Source organism: Macaca fascicularis, chromosome 20, assembly GCF_037993035.2.
Source record: "Macaca fascicularis isolate 582-1 chromosome 20, T2T-MFA8v1.1".
NCBI classification, from domain to species: domain Eukaryota; kingdom Metazoa; phylum Chordata; class Mammalia; order Primates; family Cercopithecidae; genus Macaca; species Macaca fascicularis.
Window position 1 is genome coordinate 46,797,670 of NC_088394.1, and position 22,859 is coordinate 46,820,528.

The 22,859-nt window shown below is 45.2% G+C and overlaps 1 long non-coding RNA gene across 1 annotated transcript in view; it reads right to left on the minus strand.

Annotated features, from left to right (window-relative positions):
- Positions 1-2,367: 2,367 nt before the first annotated feature.
- The window catches only part of LOC102132643 (uncharacterized), a 38,674-nt gene continuing 18,182 nt past the window's right edge, over positions 2,368-22,859 (minus strand). The window contains exons 2-3 of the long non-coding RNA XR_286931.5: positions 4,404-5,113; positions 2,368-3,515 (exon numbers count right to left, since the gene is read on the minus strand). This is a non-coding gene — a long non-coding RNA (uncharacterized lncRNA). The remainder of the gene's footprint in view (positions 3,516-4,403; positions 5,114-22,859) is intronic.

Below are 22,859 nucleotides of genomic sequence, written 5' to 3' on the forward strand. Positions count from 1 at the left end.
CCTGCCCACGTGTCTGTGCTGTCTCTAAATGTGGGAACAAATTTATTTTGATGCTTATTGAGATTAAACTTGCTGTGCATTTCATCGGGAGCAGGGGTTGGATCTGTTCATTAGGTGGGGAGGCTCACCTTGTCAATTTCCATTGAGCGCTGGCACAAGCGATCACTTTATCATCATTTGTCAGCAGCCTCGACAGGTTTTACTCAGCTCTGATTCCTCCCGGGCCCTGCTGTCATAACTTCATTGGCTTTATGGTAGCAGCTGAGCTCCCTTAGGTAATTGTCTAATAGATCTATTTTGCCTTAATACTAGTAATTCACTAAATGTAAAAGAACGCAGAAGAGAGGCTGAAACATTAAACACCAGACATACCACACACTCCTGCAACAACCCCAGCCCCACCCTAAACTATTATCTCCATCCATCTTTGGAAATCCCATTATATTGAGTAGGAGGGGATTGGTCTTTTTCAGTTTTGAAAAATCGGAGCTGAGACTTCAGCCTCCCTCTGGACTTGTGGGCCAAAGGAATTTAGCATGGAAGCGTGGAAAGGGCTCCGGGCCAGGGCTTGGGGGCATGTGGCTCCTGGGGCCCAGAGCTGGAAGCACCTTTTTCCTTTTTGGGCCTCAGTCTTCCCATCTGTTTACCAGCAGGACACCAAGGTTCTCACCCTCAGGATCACGTGGGGGCCAGGCGGCAATAGAGATGGGCGACTGAGCTGGATGGGGACGGTGGCAAGCTGGAGGGCACATGCCTCTCTGCCTGGAGGGGCAGCCACTACAAGTTGTCTTGGGCCAATGCAGGCCTGGTGGTCCCAGAGGCTTGAGTTTTTATTTTATTTTACTATTTTTTTCTTTTCCTGTTTTTTTTTTTGAGATACGATCTCACTCTGTTGCCCAGGCTGCAGTGCAGTGGTTCGATCACAGCTCACTGCAGCAATTGTAGTCCTCCTAGGCTTAAGCAATCTCATGACCTTAGCCTCTCAGTAGCTGGGACTACAGGTGCATGCCACCATACCCAGTTTTTTTTTTTTTTTTTTTTTTTTTTTAGAGATGGAGTCTCACTATGTTGCCCAGGCTGGCCTTGAACTCCTGGACACAAGTAATCCTCCCTCCTTGGCCTCCCAAAGTGCTGGGATTATAGGCGTGAGCCACTGTGCCCCACTAAGGTTTGGATTTTTAAACAATAACTAGGATTCTAAATTTTATGTCTAGTGTTTTAGTACTGGCACTGAATTTAAAAAAGCATTCTTAATAAAATAAAATGTCTGATGGCAATGATGAGTTATGATGATGACAATGGTGATTAATGATAGCTAACATTAGTGAGTGCTCATCATGTATCAGAGTCAGTTTTGGACTGGTTTCATCCTTACAACAATGCTAAAAGACATGTCCTGGTGTTGTCCCTGTTTCACAGGTGAGGAAATGGAAGCACAGTGAGTAATGTGCCCAAGGTCACTGTCTTTGCTGCTCAGTTGATCAGGTAATTGACTTGCAGGAAATTAGAGATCTACTAACAAGGTATCCTGGGCCTGCATGGAAAATATGACGTCAAGATAGATTTCCTGGCAAAGGCCAACTTATTACAACATTCCACTTAGAAAAAAAAATCTATGCACTTAAAAAAAACCACTGCCAGGCACAGTGACTCATGCCTATAATCCTAGCATTTTGGGAGGCTGAGGCAGGAGGATTGCATTAAACCAGGAGTTTGAGACCAGCCTTGGTAACACAGCAAGACTGTCTCTACAAAAAATATTTAAAAAAACAGCCATGCACGGCGGTGCACACCCGTAGTTCTAGCTACTTGGGAGGCTGAGGTGGGAGGATAGTTTGAGCCTGGGAGTTCGAGGCTTCAGTGAGCCTCGAACCATTGCACTCCAGCCTGGGTGACAGAGTGAGACCCTGTATCAAAAAACAAAAACAAAAAAACCAATACACTTGTTTTCTGGAAGGTTTTACCTCTATACTACCACTGTCCTTCAGAACCATGGGTTTTCCTTAAGTAGCAGGGAATAACCATGTTGATTACTAAGTCGTAGGCCAGAAGGAAAGAACTTGACTTGGGATTTCCTGAATTTATCACAGCGTACCTTCTTTCATAGACTAAAACTGTGTCTTAGGTTTAATGAACTGTGTGAAAACTCTGGCTGGTCCATTCCCCATAACTCAGCCCTTTGACCTCCTGACTAGACATTTCCCTGAAATATATTAGGTCCGGCCGGGCATGGTGGCTCACACCTGTAATCCCAGCACTTTGGAAGGCCAGAGGATCACCTGAGTCCAGGAGTTTAAGAACAGCCTGTGTAACATAGTGAGACCCTGCCTCTAAAAAGAAAAAAAAAAATTAGGTCCTTCATAATCATTTGTGGGATGAATGCTTTAATTAAAAATTTGAATATAGGGTGTTTTAAACAGAATTTCTTTCTTTCTTTTTTTCTTTGTTAAATGGCCACTGTGTTTATTTCCTGTCATTATCTCTGGATGTCTTTTTTTGCACAGACTGTCATAGACCAACATAATGTGTGCATACATTTACATGTGGTTCGATATACACATATGCACCTGCAATGCTTCTGTGTGAGTCAACATACATGTATGCACACACTTACATGTAGTTCAATACACATGTGCATGTGCAATGCACACACCTACATGTGGTTTAATGTACATGTGTGCATACACTCACGTGGATCAACACACGTGCACACACATGCGACTTACACATATGCACACTTACATGTGGTAGAACATACACACATGTAAATCCTTGCATATGGCTTAACATACATGGGCAATGTGCACATTTACACATAGTCCAGTGTATACATGTGCACATGCTTACACGTGATTTGACATATATGGGGTACTTCATTTGGTTCAGATATACCTGCAGGGTGGGGATTTTATTGCATCCCTGAGTGATTCCTGTCCCAGGCTTAGCAGTGATGAAATGAGTTCCTCTCACCCTAGCACCAGGGAGAAGGATTGGGAGCTATTTCTTTTCCTCACTTGAGCCAGGATCTGCGACTGTCCTAGTGAATGTTTGACATTGGCCAACACTCAGCATTACCAGGAGGTGGTGGACGATGTTCACTGGTCAGCATCACCATTCCGGGAAGAACCCTTTGGCTGTGCACTGTTCTATGCATAGAGTTCATCAGGAAAGTCCAGTTCCAACGTTGCTGATGGGCCAATGAAGGGAGGCAGGGTTTTCTGGGCTGCGATGTGGAGGTCAGCCACACAGTGAGCCAGTGTCCCATGTGTACATACAGCATGTGTACATGCATACAATGCAGTGGATGCTGATGAGGGTGTGCAGGCCACTATAGGATGGCTCTGGGAAGAAAAGAGCATCTCTCATGCACCTGTGCAGGTGCAACGTGTCCTCTGCTGGCTTGACATGGGCACTCCCCAGTACCAGAGAAAGGCAGCAGCCTTGTGGCCCTGCAAGCCCTGGTTCAGGAGGCGGCTGGAAGTGTGCTCTCTCTGGCTGAGGATGGAGGTATCTCCCTAGGGGAAGCAGGGAGTGGTCAGTACCTTGGGGAGTAGGAGCTATTAACCCTTCAACCTGGCTTGCATTTCTTTCCAGGATGCCCTGTCCTTTTGTAAAGGAACTGGCAGATCTTCAGGCAGGGGGTAGCAGATTCTGTTAGACTACCACAGTGGCAGTAGCCAGGGTCGGAGCAGGAGGTCCTGTCCCTCAAACCCACTACAGATGCAAAGGTAGAAAGATCAAAGCATGTGCAGTTGAGGAGTGGGGCATGGTCATCCTAGAAGATAACTGAGTATAATAATAACTGTTGATGTCACCCCAACCCTCACTATATATCCATTTCTGTTCTAGGTGCTTTTCATAGATAATTTCTAAACCTGCCAACGACTCTTTGAGTTGATATCTTTAATATCTGGGTACATTTCTCCATTAAGGTAACCAAGAAGTTAAATAAATCCATGCACATACAAATCCATGGCATGTATGTGCAGACTCCGTTTTGGAAGCCAGGGCTATATGACTCCAAAGCCCTTTTCTGTCCCCAGAAGACCACCACTTCCAGTCCTCCCCGTTCCTCCAGGACCTGCCACTCTGGTGTCCTGGTTCTTAAGGCTGGTGGAAAAGTAAGCTGGGTTCAGGGACCAGCCTGTCTTGCTCAGGACCTCCAAGGAGGCCGGAGTTGTTTCTCCCGTTTGGAGAGGAAGAGCCTAGCCTTTCTCAATCCTTTTTGATTTCTGGGAAAGAAGTCGGAAGGCGGCCTCGCCGCCTATCTCGGTGGCGTTCAAGGTTATCCAGACAGCGGTCCGCGGGCCTCATTTGCAAGGCGCTGCGCGGCGCATGCAGAAGCAGCCGCGGGCCGGCGGGGCGCGCAGATAAGGTCTGGGGGCGCGGGTTTCGGGCTGTACCTGTATTATCGCGGCTTCCTTAAGCTCGGATGAATATGTAAATCTCCCGCCACCGCTTCCTGGTGCCGCAGCCGCAGCCGTGGGGGCCGCCTCCGCTGTAGCAATTCCGAGGGTAAAATTGATTAATATTTGTTTTCAAAATGACACGCGGTGATGTATGGGCCCTTTTACAACTTAAATTAATACTTTAAAGAGATGAATGGTCTCTACCGCGGGTGTTAAAGTTCAAGCCCAGAGAATTTGCATATTTATATTACAGCCAACTGATAGTAATTGTGGGAACGGCCTGTAATGCTGTTCGTTTGTCATTTTCAGCGGGGTGTGCGTCTGCTGGGGACCTCATTAACTCAGGAGGCCTCAGCCCCTCCGCCCTGCAGGACACGGGCTGGCGGCCCGGCGCCCAGGGCCTGTGGTCAGGGCACAGTCCTGCCTCGTGGGCTCCCGGAGGCTGAGTGCCTTCAGGCCTGGGCACCTGGCTTGGGAGGTGAAGACAGGTGCCTTGAGTCTGCAGACACCACCTCCTGCTCGTCGGTAAATCCCTTCTTAATGTAGCCAGAATCCCTTCTTACTATGTGAGATGCCAACCACCCTCTGAGCCACCTTCGAGTCACTTAAGTTACTTCCCTCTTAGCGAAGGTTCTCCCAGAAGCACATCTTCAGACAAGTTCCCCCCAAGTGCTTTCTCCCGGAGGCAGTCCCAGGAAGCAGTGCTAGAGGAGAGAAGGAGCACACACAGGGTACGTCATCAAGCAGGTGACAGCTATGGGCAGCTGGGGTGCAGTCCTGCTAGGGAGCCTGCGGGGGCACTGTGGGGCACACTTTGGGATTGTCCCACCTGGAGGTGGGGAAGTTGTGGTCTTCTCTTCAACTCCATTTGTCACTGGCTGAGGGCTGTTCCCTGGGGGTGTTAATTCCCAGCACCTCCTGCTGCCTGAGAACCTGCTGCAAAAGCCCGGGGGTGGAGAGTCCCGGGTGCTGCCACCAGGCAGATGGCCTGTGCGGGATGGCGGGTGGTGGGGAAGGCCAGCATCTCCTAGCGGGCCTCTCCGTGTCCCCCATCCCCACTTGTCCTCCACTCAATAGCCAGGCTGATCCTTTAGAAACAGGAGTCAGGCCAGGTCACTCTTCTGCTCAAAACTCTTCCCTGGCTTCCTCTTTCTCTTTGGAGTAAAAACTAGATTCCTTGCCATGGCCGGCAAGGCGCTATGTGGTCTGGCCCCACCTTCCTCACCGACCTCGCCTCCCCCTCCATCCCTCTCTCTCCCTCCCCTGGGTCCACAGCAGCCTCTTTGCAGTTCCCTGAACACTCCAGCCATGCTGCTGCCTCAGAGCCTTTGCTTCCACTCTTCTCTTTCTCTGGAACCTGCCTCTGCCTCCCAGTCACTGGGCATGACTCAGTCCCCCACTTCTACTCAACGGTCACCTTCTCAGTGATACTTCCTCTAACCTCTGCAGTTATGATTTCACCCCCTCACCCCCTGGACCCCTGCCCCACACTGCATACATCTCCTCTGCCCTGCTCACTGTCGAACTGATGATATATTGATTTATCTTGTTTATTGTTTGTCTCTCCCTCTGGAATTTGAGCTCTGTGAGGGCAGGGACTTATATTTTCACTGCTATGTCCCCAGCACTGAGCACAGTCCCTGGAGTGTCATAGACACGCAGTAAATCTGTGTTGAATGAATAAATGAATGAATGAAAGTGGGCCCAGTAGTGACTGTGTGGTGGCTCCCACTGCCTGGGTGTGATGGCCAGGGTCAGGCCAGGTGAGGAGACCCAGCAGACAGGACTGGCTTCGTGTGAGTGTGACCCATGCAGGCACCATGCTTAGTTTAATGCCCTTAGTTCAATGTAACTGTCTAGAAAGTTTTTAGAGACTGTATTTTTAGAGCAGTTTTAGGTCTCAACAAAACAGAGCAGAAGGTACAGAGATTTCCCGTATACACCCCACCCTACGCCACCCTAGATATGCACTGCCTCTCCCATTAGCATCCCCATCAGAGGAGTCCATTTGTGTCAGTGAACCTACAATGATACATCATTATCACCGGACTCCGTAGTTTACATGAGGTTCACTTTGGGTGTTATACATTCTATGAGTTTGGACAAATATATAATGACAATCATTCATCATTATAACATACAGAGGAGTTTCACTGCCCCAAAAATCCTCCATGCTCTGAGTATTCATCCATCCTTACCCCAACTCCTGACAATCACTGACCTCTCTACTGTCTCCACAGTTTTGCCTTTTCCAGTGTGTCGCAGAGTTGAAATCATACCATATGGAGCCTGTTCAGACTGGCTTCTTTCAGTTAGTCACGTGCATTTACGGTTTTTCCATGTTGTTTCATGGCTTGGGAAGTCATTTCTTTTCAGTGCTGAGTAATATTCTGTTGTCCGGATGTACCATAGTTTATTTATCCATTTGCTACTGACGGACACCTGGATTGCTTCCAAATTTTGGCAATTATGAATAAAGCTGGTATAAACATCTGTGTGCAGGTTTTGGACAGACATAGTTTTTCAACTTTTTTTTGGTAAATACCAAGTAGTACTACGGATTGCTGTATGGTAATGGTATGCTTAGTTTTCTAAGAAACTGCCAGACTGTCTCCCACAGTGTCTGGACATTTTGCATTCCCAACAGCAGTGAAGGAGGGTCCCTATTGACTCCATCCTCGCCAGTATTTGGAGCTATCACTGTTCTGGATTTTGGCCATTCTAACAGGCACATAGTGGTATCTCGTATTTTAATTTGCATTTCCCTGATGATATATGCTGCGGAGCATCTTTTCATATGCTAGTTGTCATCTGTGTATCTTCTTTGACGAGGTGTCTGTTAGAGTCTTTGGCTAATTTTTTAATTGAATTGTTCATTTCTTATTTTTGAGTTTTAAGAGTCCTTTGCATATTTTGGATACTAGTCTTTTATCAGACATGTCTTTTTCATTTTCTCCCAGTGGCTTGCCTTCTTATATTCTTGATGGTTGTCTTGACATTTTTAACAATTTTAGAATAAAGGACTTTGCATTTTCATTTTGCACTGGGCCTCACAAATTATTAGCCAGTCTGGCATGCAGGGTTACTAGAGGTTAATTCATTCTACAACTGTGCTAAGCACTGGGTCTGGGAGGAAACTTTGCAAGGAGTTTCTAGCTAGTGCTGACATTAATGAGAGTAGTTTCCCTCTTAGAGGTATTTGTGGGGACAGAAGAGCCCATTTGTTATCTAATGTGTTCATATTCAAATTTTGTCAATTATTTCAGTAAAGACCTCTAAGGCATTTTCCTCCCAAATATAGATATATATTTGAGACAGGGTCCGACTCTCTTGCCCAGGCTGGAGTGCAGTGGTGTGATCATAGCTCACTGCAGCCTTGAACTTTTGGGCTCAAGTGATCCTCCTGCCTTAGTTTCCTGAGTAGCTGGCGGGTGCCACCACACCCCACTAATTAACTTTTTTTTTTTTTTTTTTGTAGAGACAGGGTCTTGCTATCTTGCCCAGGCTGGATCCACCCCCACCCCAGATATAACATGCAGCTGAGAGCCAAGAGTGGCATTCACACCCTCCCGCCCCCTTGTCATTCATAACATTGGAATTGCTAGTGGTTCAGGGCAGTGGCTTTGTAGGATGTTCCTCTGCCTGGATCTGTCTGATAGTTTCCTTGTGATTATATTCAGGGAATGCACGTTTGGTAGAATGCTGGACGCATCTTGGGTGAGAGCATCCTTTAAGATGGGTGAGTGTGTGTCCTGACCGTGGTGAGGCTTTGTGACCTCTGGCTCCAATATACCTCTCCAGATCACCTTCCTGTCCTGAGGCCAAGAGGTCGTCTTCTCCTGAGTCCATCTGATAGAGTGACATGGGTCTGGAGCTTGAGTCCCAGGTTCAAATTCCAGCTGTGACACGTCTCTGTGACCTTGGGTACATTACTTAATGTTGAGTACATTGGACCTCCCTTTGCTTAACTGTGTGATAGGGATATAGTCCCTGCCTCCTATGATTGTTATCTGCATGAAATAAACTGATTTATGTAACATATTTGGGTGGTACCTGAAGTAGCAAATGTAGATGATAGTTATTAATGCAATTTACTAAATATTTCTTGTTCCCTGACTTGCACAAATGCGGTAGAATTGCACTTTCTACTCCCCTTGAAGCTAGGGGAATGGTACTAGCCCTGGCCAATGAATTATTTGCAGAAATTATGGATGTCACTTCCTAGACCAGATTATTTAACTGCAGTTATAAGATACCCTCTGAGTTCTCTTTCTTTGTGGCACAGTGACCATCAGCTTTTGAGACGGTGGCTGCTTCACTTGCCCTGGTCTTTGAGTAACTATAACAGGCAGCATTTCCTCCCTCCCTTCCTCCAATGCCAACCTGCAATGAACAAGTAGCATGAGCAAGAAATAAAACTTGGCTGTTTTAAGCCACGAAAATTGTGGGCTTGTTACTGCATCATAACCTGTTTTATCCTGCCTCATACAGCACTGCAAGAGTGTTGGACATTGTTACCATCACTGTCATTCTTAACATTATCCTTCCTATTTTCTATGACCATCTTGCTCAAAGCCTTTCTACCACGTTGTGATGATCTGTTCAGGTTCTACCTCCTTTTCCCATCCCTTACTGTGAGTTCCTTAAGCACAGGATCCATGTCCTTTTCTCTCTCTCTCTCCTTTTAAATTAGAGACAGGGTATTTCTCTGTCACCCAGGCTGGAGTGCAGTGGTGTGATTGCTCATTGAAACCTTGAACTCCTGGGCTTAAGTGATCCTTCCACCTCAGCCTTCTGAGTAGCTGGGTCTATAGTAGGTGTGTGCCACGACGCCTGGCTGTTTTTTCTTTCTTTCTTTTTTTTTTTTTCAGAGACAGGATCTCACTCTGCTTCCCAGGCTGGTCTTGAACTCCTGGGCTCAAGCAGTCCTTCTGCCTTGGCCTTCCATAGTGTTGGGATACAGGCGTGAGCCACTGTGCTCAGCCTCTTTTTGTCTCTGGAATCCTAAAATCCCAGAACAGGGCCAGTCACAGACTTGATGGTCCGTGCTCAGTAAGTGATTGTTTAAATGTCACTGGAGAAATCTGAGTTATAACTATCCTTAAATGGCTTGGTTTTGATTTCAGCATTTTTAATTGTGCAAACAATATTGTAGCAACAGCCATAAAAATAAAAGGCAAAAAAAAAAGTCGTTTGCAATTTTTCTAAAATAAAGGCCTTGTCCCAAGCTTTTGTGTCTGTCTTCCCGAATGTATGGTTTTGCAGTTGCGTTTTCAGCCAGACAGCACTTTGTATCCTGTTTTTTTCTCCACTTCAAATACTGCCAGGGCCAGGCATGATGGCTCATGCCTATAATCCCAGCACTTTGGGAGGCTGAATTGGGGGGATCACTCGAGCCTAGGAGTTTGAGACCAGTCTGGGCAACATAATAAGACCCCATCTCTAAAAATAATACTTTCAAGAGGACACATTTCTATCTAATACATAAGACCTTTATTTTAGAGGCTGCATATATTCTGTGGGGTAGATGCAACCCTCATGGCTTAGAGGGGCTCTGAGTTTTTGAACATTTGAATGTTTTCCAATTCTTTGCTGCTTCAGCCAACACTGCTGTGAATATCTGTTCATCAGGTGTTTTCACTGACCCCATACCTCTTCAGGAAGGATGGATCTGAAGACACTCTCAGACCCCCCACTTTGAATACAACATTCTAGTGTATCATGTCTCCTTCCCCCATCTCCCATGCACAAGGAGAAAAATATTAGGGGGTTGTCTAAGTACCTGCTCCCATCACTGAAAGATTTAATGGTGTTATTAAAATAAGTTCTGTCACTTTTAAACTTTGCCTAAAGTTTTCCTTCTTATTTGATGAGTCATCTGCTCATCTTTGGAGCCCTTTCTGAAACAGTCTCATGATTTGCTTTTCCTGGTTTCCATTTCAAGCGATGTGGACATAACATTGCTCAAGCCCAGGTTAACATAGGTTGTAGTTTTTAATTTATCCCATTGTTTACTTTCTTAAACTGCTTCTCTTTGTATTCTTTCTTGTATTCTCTTTGTTCCTACCATCAGCATTAGCAGTTGGCATTTTTTCTTGGGACTTTTTGTCACGGAGAAACAAGCTTTCAACTTTTCACGAGAATGGTCCTGTACGGATAAATGAGTATTGAACACCTAAGACAGGTGTGGTCCTGGGGTTGTTGGGAAGTCCACTCTGCTCCCTCCTAACTGGGTGGCACAGGAGGCCTCTTTGTACCTCAGTCAAATGGCAAATCAGCCACTTTATTGATTGCTCCAGTAGGAGGTGGTGTGCGGTGCCTCCCCGAAAGTTCAGAGCAGAGCATGTACGTGGGAGGAAAGGTCAAGGCTCCGGTCCATGGCCCCTGTGCAACTGTGAGTGCTGTAAGCTTAGGGCCCACATCTGTACTGCTGTTTGTTGCCAGGACCCAGCTCAGGGCCTGGCTTAGGGCAGATGCCCAGTGATTGCTGAGTGAATCACTGATTGATAGGAGAAGGCTTCCAGAAAGAGCGGGCATCTGTACTGGGTCTTGTCAGGTAGAGTCTGTGGAAGGGAGTGGGGAGGGAGGATGAAGAGAGAAAGGGATTTCAGCAGGACCTTATTCAGCCCATAGCACAGACTGTGTGTGTGTGTGTGTGTGTGTGTGTGTGTGTGTGTGTGTGCATGCATGTGCACGTGTGTGTGTGGCTTGGCTTCAGTTCCACTTGGGGTTGGGTACAGAAGTCATTCACTAACTCATTCAACAAATGTATTTAACCCAACAAATGTTGAGAAAACCAACATTGTCTCCTCTCAGTTCTCACCATGTGCCATGTACTGTGCCAGGGCACAGTTGTCACAGGGCCTTCCTTGACACTGAGAAGGGTCAGGCATTGCCAGATCCAAGGTCATGAATATTTACTCCTATGTTTCTTCTTAGAGTTTTATAGTTTTAGCTCTTACATTGAGGTCTTTGATCCATCTTAATTTTTTTTTTTTTTTTTTGGAGATGGAGTCTCGCTCCATTGCCCAGGCTGGAATGAAGTGGCACTATCTCAGCTCACTGCAACCTCCACCTCCTGGGTTCCAGTGATTCTCCTGCTTCAGCCTCCCTGGTAGCTGGGATTACAGGTGCCCACCACCATGCTTGGCTAATTTTTTGTATTTTTAGTGGAGACGGAGTTTAACTATGTCAGCCAGGCTGATCTCAAACTCCTGACCTCGGGAGGTGATCTGCCCGCCTCGGCCTCCCAAAGTGCTGGGGTTACAGGTGTGAGCCATATAAAGTGTGAGGTAAGTGTCCAACTTCCCTCTTTTTTATGTGGCTATCCAGTTGTCCCAGTACCATTCGTTGAAAAGACTGTTCTTTCCGCATTGGATGGTATTGGCACCCTCATTAAAAATCAGTTGACCATAGATGTATAAGTTTACTTATAGATTCTCAATTCTCTTCCATTGGTCTGTATGTCTGTCCTTATACCAGGAGTCCACTGTCTCGATTACTGTTGCTTGTAATAAGTTTTGAAGTCAGGAAGCGTGAGTCTACCTTCTTTCTTCTTTTTCAAGATTGTTTCAGCTGTCTGTGGTCCTTTGAAATTCTATATGAAGTTTAGAATCCCCTTGTCAATTTCTGTAAAGAAGTTATCCGGGATTCTGAAGGGGATTGTGTTGAATCTGTCCATCAGTTTGGGGAGTATCATCATCTAAGTAATGTTAAGTCTTCTGATCATCACCATGGGATGTTTTCCCAATTATTTAGATCTTCTTTAATTTCTTTCAACAATGTTTTGTAGTTTTCAGGTACAAATCTTGTACTTCTTTTATTACATTCATTCCTAAGCATTTTATTCTTTTTGGTGCTGTTGTTAATACAATTGTTTTTAAAATGTCATTTATTAACTTGTTCTTTACAAGCGCAATACAAATTGATTTTTATGTATTGATCTTATGTCCTGCAACTTGCTGAATTCATTTATTCATTTTAATAGCTTTTTAGTGAATTCCTTAGGATTTTCTGTATACAAGATCATGTCATCTGTGCATAGAGATAGCTTTACTTTTTCATTTCCATTCTGAATGTTTTCTATTTCTTTTACGTCTAATGCCCTGGCTAAAAACTCCAGTACAATGTTGAATAGAAGTACTGAAAGCAGAAATCGTTGTCTGGGTCCTGATCTTAGGGGAAAGCATACTGTCTTTCACCATTAAGTATGACATTAACTGTGGATTTTTGGGTAGATACCCTGTAACAGGTTGAGGGAGTTTCCTTCCATTCCTAGTCTCTTGAGTGTTTTTCTATCAAGAAAGAGTGTTGGATTTTGTTAAAAGGCTTTACTGTGTTATTCGAGAGGATCTTGTGATTTTTGTTTTTCTATTATATGATGTATTATGTTAATTGATTTTCAGATGCTGAAAATCAACTTAGCATTCCTGAATAAATCCCACTTGATCATGGTATATAATTTTTCTTATATGTTGTGTATTTGGTTTGCTAATATTTTTGTTGAAGATTTTTACATGCATATTTGTAAGAGATATTGGTCTGTAGTTTTTTGTTCGTTTGTTTGTTTTTTCTTGTGATGTTCCCTCTGCCTATAATCTTCCTAGATTCCCCGCCAAGAGTTCAGATGAGCCATCTAGGTTCCCATGTGCTACAATAGCCTAGGCCAAATTACCAGCTGCCCCCACTGGGAAGAGCACCAAAGCATCTTTGCAAACATCTACCCAAGTGTCTGGGGAGGCAGGACTGACTGGCATTGGCTGACTGTTGGGTGTTTTTACATGTATTATCTCATTTGACCCTCTCAGCAACTTGTGAATGTAGTCATGTATGTTCATGGTACAGGTGGGGAAGCTGTACATGGTAGATCCATGGACTGCCCCGAGAACAAATGCTTTTGATGATCTCTCACTATACAACAGATCTGTAGTCAGTTTTATTTCAGTTCATTGTTATTTCAGAGAATAACGTAACAAACATCCCTACTTGCACCATTCAGCCACTAACATTTCTCATATTTGCTTGCAGTATTTTTTCCTTCAATGATATAAAGTATTATAAATAAAGCTAAAGGTCATTTAACTACTTGCCCGCTCCAATTCTCTACAGACCATGATTCTTCCATTTTGGTGGTTATCCTTCTAGATAGAACATTTTTATACTTTTATATATGTAAATATATATTTAAAACAGCAGACACTGTTTTTTGCATTTATGTTGTTCATAATTTTTGTTTCATGCACACAAATATTTACATATCTTTATGAATTTGGAGTTTTTAGGTTGTTGTTTCTTTTACAAAATGGATCATTTTGTACATACTTTTCTGCTTTTTGCTTTTCCTACTCATCAGTGTCTTGAGGAAATTCTCTTCTGTTTGGCATAGCTCTAATACGTTCTTTTTAGTGTCTGTATAACATTAATATTATGCATCCATTTGCCTTTTGATAGGCATCTCCTAGTCTGGTGAACAACTGTATGACAAGCACATGTCTATTCCCAGGTACTAGGGTTTTAATTTTTATAAGATACATTTCCAGGAGAGAGAGTTTCAAGTCAAAGGATATATGTATTTTTACATTCTAATGGCTGTTGGTGGAATGCATTCTAAAAAGCCTAAAATACTTCCCATTTACCCTGGTTTTGAACAAGGGTACTCATTTTCCCACATCTCCTTGGCAGTAGATATTACTTAATATTTTTGCCAGTCTGGCAGATGAAAAATGATCTCTCACTGTTATTTCAATTTGTAAGCCCTGTATTTGAACATCTTTTCATGTGCTTTTTGACCTTTTGAATTTGGTTTTCTGTGATTTGCTAATTCATGACCTTATCTCAATTTAAAATTAAAAAATAATTTCTCTATTGGTAACAATTCATAATACATTATAAATATTAACCTTTTTTCTTTGTATTGCACACATTTTCTTGGCTCTTTTATGGTCTAAATTGACTGTGTGATCTGGATGCTGTATAAAAGTTTAAATTTTTATATTATAAAATTTTTTGATCATAGAAAAATTATTTTTCTTCTGAGCTTTGGGGTTTTTCTAAGAAAATCACCTATATTTATTCTCGGAATAGGTGAAAGACCAAAGGAGTAGTATACTGCTGGCTCTGTTATGTAAAACTGTAGTGATTCATTTTGGTGTGTAAGGGCCAATTCAATGAGGATGATGATGGTGATTCACTCAGTAAATATTTATTCATGCTTTACTATTAATGAGGTTCCTTATATAAGCACAATATATGTATTATTTCATTGATTTCTCATAACATTCTGTGAGGTGGATGCCATTATTACTTATTCCCAATTTATAAGTAGGAAAACTGAGGCCTTTTGAATCCTCACTCCCTCTCTCTACAACCCATACTCATAACCACTGGGTGTTTAGTTAAAGAGGAGGGTGGGGGTCTGCACAGCCTCAGAAACAGGCTTTGACAGAAAAAAAAAAAACAAAACAGGCTGTTGATGGAAACAGAAACTCAAAGGGTGGTCGGTATGGGCTCATTAGAAAGGGCTGCACTTCCAGGGGATGAAAGCTCTACCAGGATGGGGATCCTGCTAATCCCAGATTGACATCTACCCCATGTTATGTATAGCTCCTGGTTTTATGGGCCCAGAGGCAGGGCTGGTGATTAGGGGCGCTCCATGTGCCATATTGTCAGCTTGATCAATGTCAGTGTCTTGGATGGCTGGCAACCCATGCTCTACCTACTTGCCGTGGTTAACTTTATGTGTCAACTTGACTGGGCTATGGGGTGCCTAGATATTCAGTCAAACGTTATTCTGGATACTTCTGTGAGGGTGTTTCTTGATGAGATTAACATTTAAATTGGTAGACTGAGTACAGTCAACTGGCCTCTATAAATGTAGATGGGCCTCATCCAGTCAGTTGAAGACTGGAATGGAAATAAAGGCTGATCCTCTGCCACGTAAGAAAGAATTGTCCAGCAGATTACCTAAGGACTTCATCTGCACAATTGGCCGCACCTGCTTGCCCACACTGCAGATTTGGAGTTGCCCATTTCCATAATTGTATGAGACAATTCCTTATAATAAATTACTTTATCTATCTACACACACATACACACACACACACAATTGCTTCTTTCTCAGGAGAGCCCTAATACACTGCTGAACTGAAGATATTTGCTATGCTCCTCAGGTGGTGTGCATGGAACAGGCTCTAGTTCTAATGGGAAGGACTTCTGTAAAGTTTCTTTTCTGCTAGGTAGGGGCCACTAGTTTACAAAGGCAAAGACTTTCTTGGGGCAGCAGCATGACAGATTTGGACTAGACACTGTGAAGAACTTCCAGGAAGTAAAAAGTACTATGGCACAGTCAAAGGGAAGAGTAAAAGGAATTCTGTTTGTTTGTGGTTGAGGGCATCGGGGCAAGAGGACAGAAGGATGAGTGATATGATCTTTTTAGAGCTTTTCTGGGTTTTTGGGAATGATCCAGAAGGCAGCAATTGTTGCCCCTCATAATGTGACCACTAATAATGTGACCACCTAGAAAGGGTCATGTTTTCATTCCCCATACTTAAGAATGAACACTCCTGCTAAATTGCAGAGACGCTGAGAGGTTCCCAGGGTCATGATCAGATGGGATTACCAGGCTTGGGCTGGGTCTCCCGGGATGCGGACAGTGAGATGGACAGCTCCAGCCTCAACCCTCTGGTGGGCTTTTCTGTACAGCGTGCACATTCTCAGGACAGAAAAAAAGGAAGGGAAGGGATTTTTATATTTTTCATGTGAGAACTCCACTCCAGGCCTGGGTAGGTGCTTTTCTTACAGTGAGAATGTTTTTTTTATTTTAATTTAATTAATTAATTAATTTATTTTTGAGATGGAGTCTTGCTCTGTTGCCAGGCTGGAGTGCAATGGCGTGGTCTCAGCTCACTGCAACCTCCACCTCCTGGGTTCAAGCGATTCTCCTGCCTCAGCCTCCCAAGTAGCTGGGACTACAAGCCCGCACCACCACACCCGGCTAATTTTTGTATTTTTAGTAGAGATGGGGTTTTGCTACGTTGGCCAGGCTGGTCTTGAACTCCCGACCTTGTGATCCACCTGCCTTGACCTCCCAAAGTGCTGGGATTACAGGAGTGAGCCACCATGCTTGGCCTACAGTGAGAATGTTAATCCTCATATTATCTCTTTGAGGTGGGTGTTGCTGTCACCATTGAAAAATACACATTGGTTTATACGATTATTGCAAATTTAATGCTTGTTTCTTGTAAGATGGTTAGAGAGCGCCTAGGTATATAAAGTAAAAAGTAGAATCTCTGCCTCCTGTTCCATGCCCCTACCCCTTATAGTGACTATCTTGAGTAATGTTGAAGGCATCCTTTTCAACTTTCTACAATACAGATACAAACAATATGTGCACATAAGGGTTTTAAAAAAATAGTGTGGGAGAATAGACATAATATACAATTTACTATTTTTACCATTACTGCCATCCTTCTCCAGAATGTTTTCATCTTTCCCAACTGAAACTCTGTTTCCATTAAATAATAACTCCCCATTCTCCTCTCTCCCAGCCCCGGCAACAACCATCTACTTTCTATATCTATAAATTTGATTACTCTCAGTACCTCCTGTAAGTGGAATCATATAATATTTGTCCTTTTGTGTCTAGCTTATTAACTTGGCATAATGTTTTCGAGATTCATCCATGTTATTGCATGTATCAGAATTTTATTCATTTACAGGGCTGAATAATATTCCATTGTCTGGATATACCACATTTAAAAAAACCCATTCATTCATCAATGGACATTTGAGTTGTTTCCACCTTTTGGCTACTGTAACAATGCTGCTGTGAACATGGGGGTATTAGATATCTGTTTGAGTTCCTGCTTTCAATTCTTTTGGGTATATGCCCAGAAGTGGAATGAATAAATCCACATAATTCTACGTTTTATATCTTTGGAACCTGTGTACCATGTTCCACAGTAGTCAAACCATTTCTCATTGTCACTAGCAAGGTGCAAAGGTTCTAATTTCTCCAATGCTTCTTATTTTCTACTTTTTTGATAATAGCTATCCTAATAGGTGTGAAGTGGTTTCTCATTGTGGCAACGAAGGCTTTTCATTTCACAAAATGGAATCGTATGATGTACGTTGGTCATCAACCCTTCACTTAAAAAGTCCAGCCTGGTGCCTTTTTTTTTTTTTTTTTTTGAGACAGAGTCTCGCTCTGTCACCCAGGCTGGAGTGCAGTGGCCGGATCTCGGCTCACTGCAAGTTCCGCCTCCTGGGTTTATGCCATTCTCCTGCCTCAGCCTCCTGAGTAGCTGGGACTACAGGCACCCGCCACCTCACCTGGCTAGGTTTTTTGTATTTTTTTTTTAGTAGAGATGGGGTTTCACCGTGTTAGCCAGGATGGTCTCAATCTTCTGACCTCGTGATCCGCCCGTCTCGGCCTCCCAAAGTGCTGGGATTACAGGCTTGAGCCACCGCGCCCGGCCGCCTGGTGCCTTTTTATAGCAGCACATACAAGTTGCCTCTTTTATGGTCCATATTCTTACTTTACAGATGAGGAAACTGTGGCTTGGTGATTTCAGAAGACACAGCAGTTCCTTCTGGGAAAGGGGCTGGAAGCCCCCCCATTCAGCTACTAGAGCTGCGTAATACCTGAATTGGTGGCAGAAAACAGCCATTTGTTCACCTCCTCTGCAGGTCAGGAGTGGGAAGAGAGCTTGTCTCTATTCCCTGATGTCAAGGGCCTCAGAAGGAAACCTTGATGGCTGCTGTATTTTTGACTGCTGCTGTGACAAATTACCACAAACGTGGAGACTTGTGTCCTGTGGGCTTGCGTGAGTATCTGCTTAGAGTCTCACGAGGCTAAACTCAGAGCATGGCAGGGGAGAGTGCATTTTCTTGTTCATTCAGGCTGTCGGGAAACTTAATTTCCTTGCAATTGCTGGGCTGTTTCCTTGCTGGCAGTACTCCAATGAAGAGGCAGCCTGCATCCCTTGGCTTGGAGCCCCATTCCTCTGTTTTCAAAGGTAGCCACAGCAGGTCAAGCCTCTCTTCCTTTTAAGTCTCTTCTGCCCTTCCTGATTACATCTCTCTGCCACTCCAATTCTGCTTGCCAGCTGTCTGGCAGCTGAGGAAAGTTTCTTTGCTTTTATAAGGGCTCATGTGCTTAGATCGGGCCCACCTGTGTAATCCAGGCTGCCCTCCCCACCTCAAGGTCCACACCCTAAATTCCGTCTGCCAGTTCTGCTTGCCATGTGATGCAGCAGATTCACAGGTTCCAGGAATTAGGGCATGGTGATCTTTGTGAAATGGGCGGGGGCATTATTCTGCTGGGTGCTGGACTCATTTGAAGGCTCATTCATACACGTGGCTGTGGTTAATCTTGGCTGTTGGCTGAAACCTTGGCTGGGACAGCCAGCTGGAACTCCCCATATGGTCTGTCCATGTGACTGGGCTTTCTTACAATGTGGAGCCTGGGTTCCAAGGGTAAGAAGAAGGAGAGAAAAAGTGAGGGAAAGAGAAAGAGAAAGAGAAAGAGAGAGAGAGAGAGAGAGAGAGAGAGAGAGAGGCAGAGAGAAGCTCTATGTCCTAGCCTTAGAAGTCACATAGCATGACTTCTTTCTTAGTGAGTTTTAAGGAAATAGAAATAGACTGTATATCCTTCAATTCTTTTTCCTTTTTTATGTTTTTGTAGAGATGGGATCTTCCCATGTTGCTCAGGCTGGTCTCGAACTCCTGGGCTCAAGCAATTCTCTCGCCTCAGCCTCTCAAAGTGCTGGGAACAGGACCTTTCCAATCCTTGATGGGATGTGATGATGTTCTCTTCAAGAGCACATGGGACTGAAAATATTTTGGAAAATACAGCTTGCCATATCCTCCTAGATAGCACTAATGACAACAACACAACATTCACTGAGTTCTTACCAAGTCCCAGTCTCTGTTCTAAATATTTTACCTGTGTTCTCTAATTGTAACCCTCACTGCCACCTTGCAATGTAAATACTCGCCTTGTTCACCTATGCAGATGTGGGAACTGAAGCACAAAAGGGGAGCCCTAGCAGACTTGGTTGATGGCTGGGTGTCGGGGAACAGATTCCTGAAGAAGTAGAGCTGGGGGAAGCGAGGCTGGAGAACATGAGGGAGAGGAAGCATGCAGGGAGGAGTCTGGGGTAAGAGTGGTGGGCAAGCCTAGGCAGCTCCACACTGGAGCCAGGCTTTGAAGGACAGATCAGACTTGGGGCAGTGGTGGTGGGAAGGGTGTTCTGTGTGTAGGGCCTGGACTGAATCAAAGTATGCATCGGGGGGAGTGGGCACATTGGCTGAGTATAGAGGAAGTGGTGGGGTATTAAGGAGAAGCAGTGGAGGCTGGGAATGTCGGCTGGGATGTGCAGATGTTCTGCTGGGGGCCCGGGAGCCAGAGCAGGTGTCAGAGCAGTGCTGATGACAAGAAGGGCTTTTCTGTTCTGGAAGGGCAGTCTTGGGGTCAGGGACAGCAACTGAAGTTGGGGTCATGTTTGGTATGAGGCCCTATCTTTATCTCCAAGCAATGCCCGCTCCCCATTCTCTTCCGTCCTGGAGGGAAGAAAGTTTTGTGCATCCCCTAAAGTCTCCACACAATGTGCTGAAGGCCAGCTGGGCAGGGGGTCAGGGGAATGCACAGTGAGCTGGGCTGCCGAAGCCTCGGGCTGCCTCCCTCTCCTGCCCAACTGGCAGACTCGCCTCATCGTGCTCTGGCGGTGGTGGCAGGGCTGCCTGCGTCCCCCAGGTTCTGCAGGGCTGTCTCTCCTCTTTGCATGCCTCTCTCTGCCTCTGTGCCTCTGTTTTCCTCTGCAGTTCTCATCCCCTCCTCCCACGTGCAGTAATGTGTCTCTGTCCCAAGTCTGAGCCCCCTTTAAAGATGAAGAGATGGAGGCCCAGAGAATCTTGGTCCCAGGCCTCTTCAGGAAAGCTGACTTCAGGGCTTTGGGGCAGTCAGTGTGCTGAATTCCCTGTAGAACCTTCTGTGCTAGACCGAAAGCCATTCAACACAGCTCATAGTACTTGCCGGGATAGCTCTGAACTCAGAGGGGCATCAGAGGCACCCCCACCCCTGAGGAGCATGGTCGAGCACTAGTAAAGGTTCAGGCTCTGCATCCACATGCCTAGGTGCCAGAGCTCTGCCACTCACTAGCTGTATGACCTTGTGCCAGTCACTTGATTTCTCTGTGCCTCAGTTTCCTTATCTGTAAAATGAGGGTTACAATAGTATCGACCTCATGGAATTATGTGAGGATGAAAAGGCTTGATGCATATAAAGTGCTTTGGAGAGTTCCTGGCCCCTGGTAAGAACTACAAAAATATTTCTAGGCAGGTAAATGTAAACATATTTTTAAAAATATACTATAAAGCCTAGTAGTTTAGAGCATAGGCTCTTCAGTTTGATGCATTCAGCACTTCCTGTGAGATCCCAGGCAGGTTATTTAGCCTCTCTTAACATCTCTGAGCCTCCATTTCCTTATCTGCAAAATGGGAATTAAACAGTTGGAATAAGGATCGAATGAGATCATGCAACTGAAGTGCCTAGCAGACAATGAGCGCTCAGTGAACAGGTTCATCAGGTCCTCCTCCCACACCAGGCCAAGGGCAGGAAGAGCTGCCGCTTTGGCCAGTAGAGGATGGGTGGAGGTGGGTGGTATCTAATTGGAGCATCGGGGCAGGCCTGGTGGGAGCCTGACCCTTCCTCATCTACCTCGTCAAGATGGGCGACAGGTGCTGGGGACCTGAGAACCAGGGCCTTCCATACTGACCTGGTCAACAGAGCTCCACTGGCCTTCCTCTGGGACATCTGAGCCAGGAGCCGGAACCCGGGAGCTGGCTGGGGCATGACTCCGACCTCTGAACTATGAGGTGCACTTGGGGTCTCTGCTCCTTTTGCACTGTGTTTTCTTCCTGCATGGCCTCCAGACTGGCTCTGCCTCATCCTCAAACTCCAACCCACATCCCCAGGGGCTGCCAAAGGTCTCTGCTGCTTGTCCCACTGTCGGTTCAGCCTATGCAGGCTTTGCCCTCCTTCTCCAGACCTCATTTCCAAATTGAAAATCTTGGCATTGGACGTGACTTTCAGGTATTTGTTCCTTATTCCCTTCGCCTCTTTTGGGGAATCTCCTTCCCACCTCCATGGGGGCTGCCAACCAAGGGTCCTGCCTCCCTTCCCCGGGGCAGATCATGTGACTTTTGTGGGCCATTCAGGAGACCTCTCCTGCCTGGAAACAGGGATTGGTCCGGAACTGAACATGTGATTCGAGGAGGGCCAATTTGAGTTCCTTCTGGGGAGATTGCTAGGGATGCGGGGAGGGAGAGGGTCTTCTGAAATCAGCAGCTGAAGAACCATCCTTCCTGTGATTAGGAACCAGCTGCTGGTGTGAGAGCTGATGCAGAGGAGAGCTGAGACATGGAGAGAGAGGTGGGTTGTTGAGGACACTGCTTGAACCTTCAGCCATACCTGAAGGTGGTGTTTGGCTCCCAGTTACATAAGCCCAATTAATTCTCTCTTGCTCGCTCGCTCTCTCTGTATTTTTTTTTTTTTTTTTTTTTTTTGCTGGAGCGAGTTTGAATTGGGTTTTGTTACTCTAAGCCCAAAGAGTTCTGACTAACCCAGAGCCACATTTGGTGCCCCTTCTTCTACCATCCATCTGCCCATGTCCCTTCCTAATCTTGTTCTTTTTCATCTCCTGATCCTTCACTGTGGTTTGCGCTTTTAGACTACTTCTTGCCAATGGTCACCAAGAGTAGGAGAGGAGATGAGGGAAAGGAAGACAGAGTGGAAGGACGGAGGTGATGGAATGGGGAGGTAGAGGTGTGTCATGCGAGTCCAGGGAGGCTGAAAACCAAGGATGTGGCTGCAGCAACCTCACAGATGTGCCCAGCTCCCATCAGCCTGCTCATTTTAGAGAGAAGAAAGTAGACACAGAGAGGTCGAGTGACTTGTTAAAGGACACACAGCTAGGAAGTGGCAGAAGCGGGATTAGAATCTGGACTTTTGACTTTAAACTCTGTTAACACGGAACCTCAGGCTGTCAAGAGGGAAAGGGCCCTCACTCAAACTTCTCATTAGGCAGATTAGAAAACCTGAAGCCCAGATGGAATAGAGGCTGGGTCACTGTCCCCCAGTGGTGATTTTTGGGATGCATGGCAGAGGTGCAAATGTGTATACATCCACACATAGGCACACACACAGGCACGCCCTCCTATCTGAGTTCTCAGGTAGTCAGTAAAACCATTCAGGGTGATGGGAATGGGTGATTTGGAGGCACAGTCAGGAGCATAAACAAAAGCTCTTTAATAAAATATTAAACAAAGGCCAGACCCCTTCCTCATCCATCCCCACCCATGTCTACTCCCCAGAGGCCTCTACATTAACTCCCAGCCTTGTGTCCACACCAGTGCCCCGTATCTCTAAATAATGCATGTCTGCCACTATTT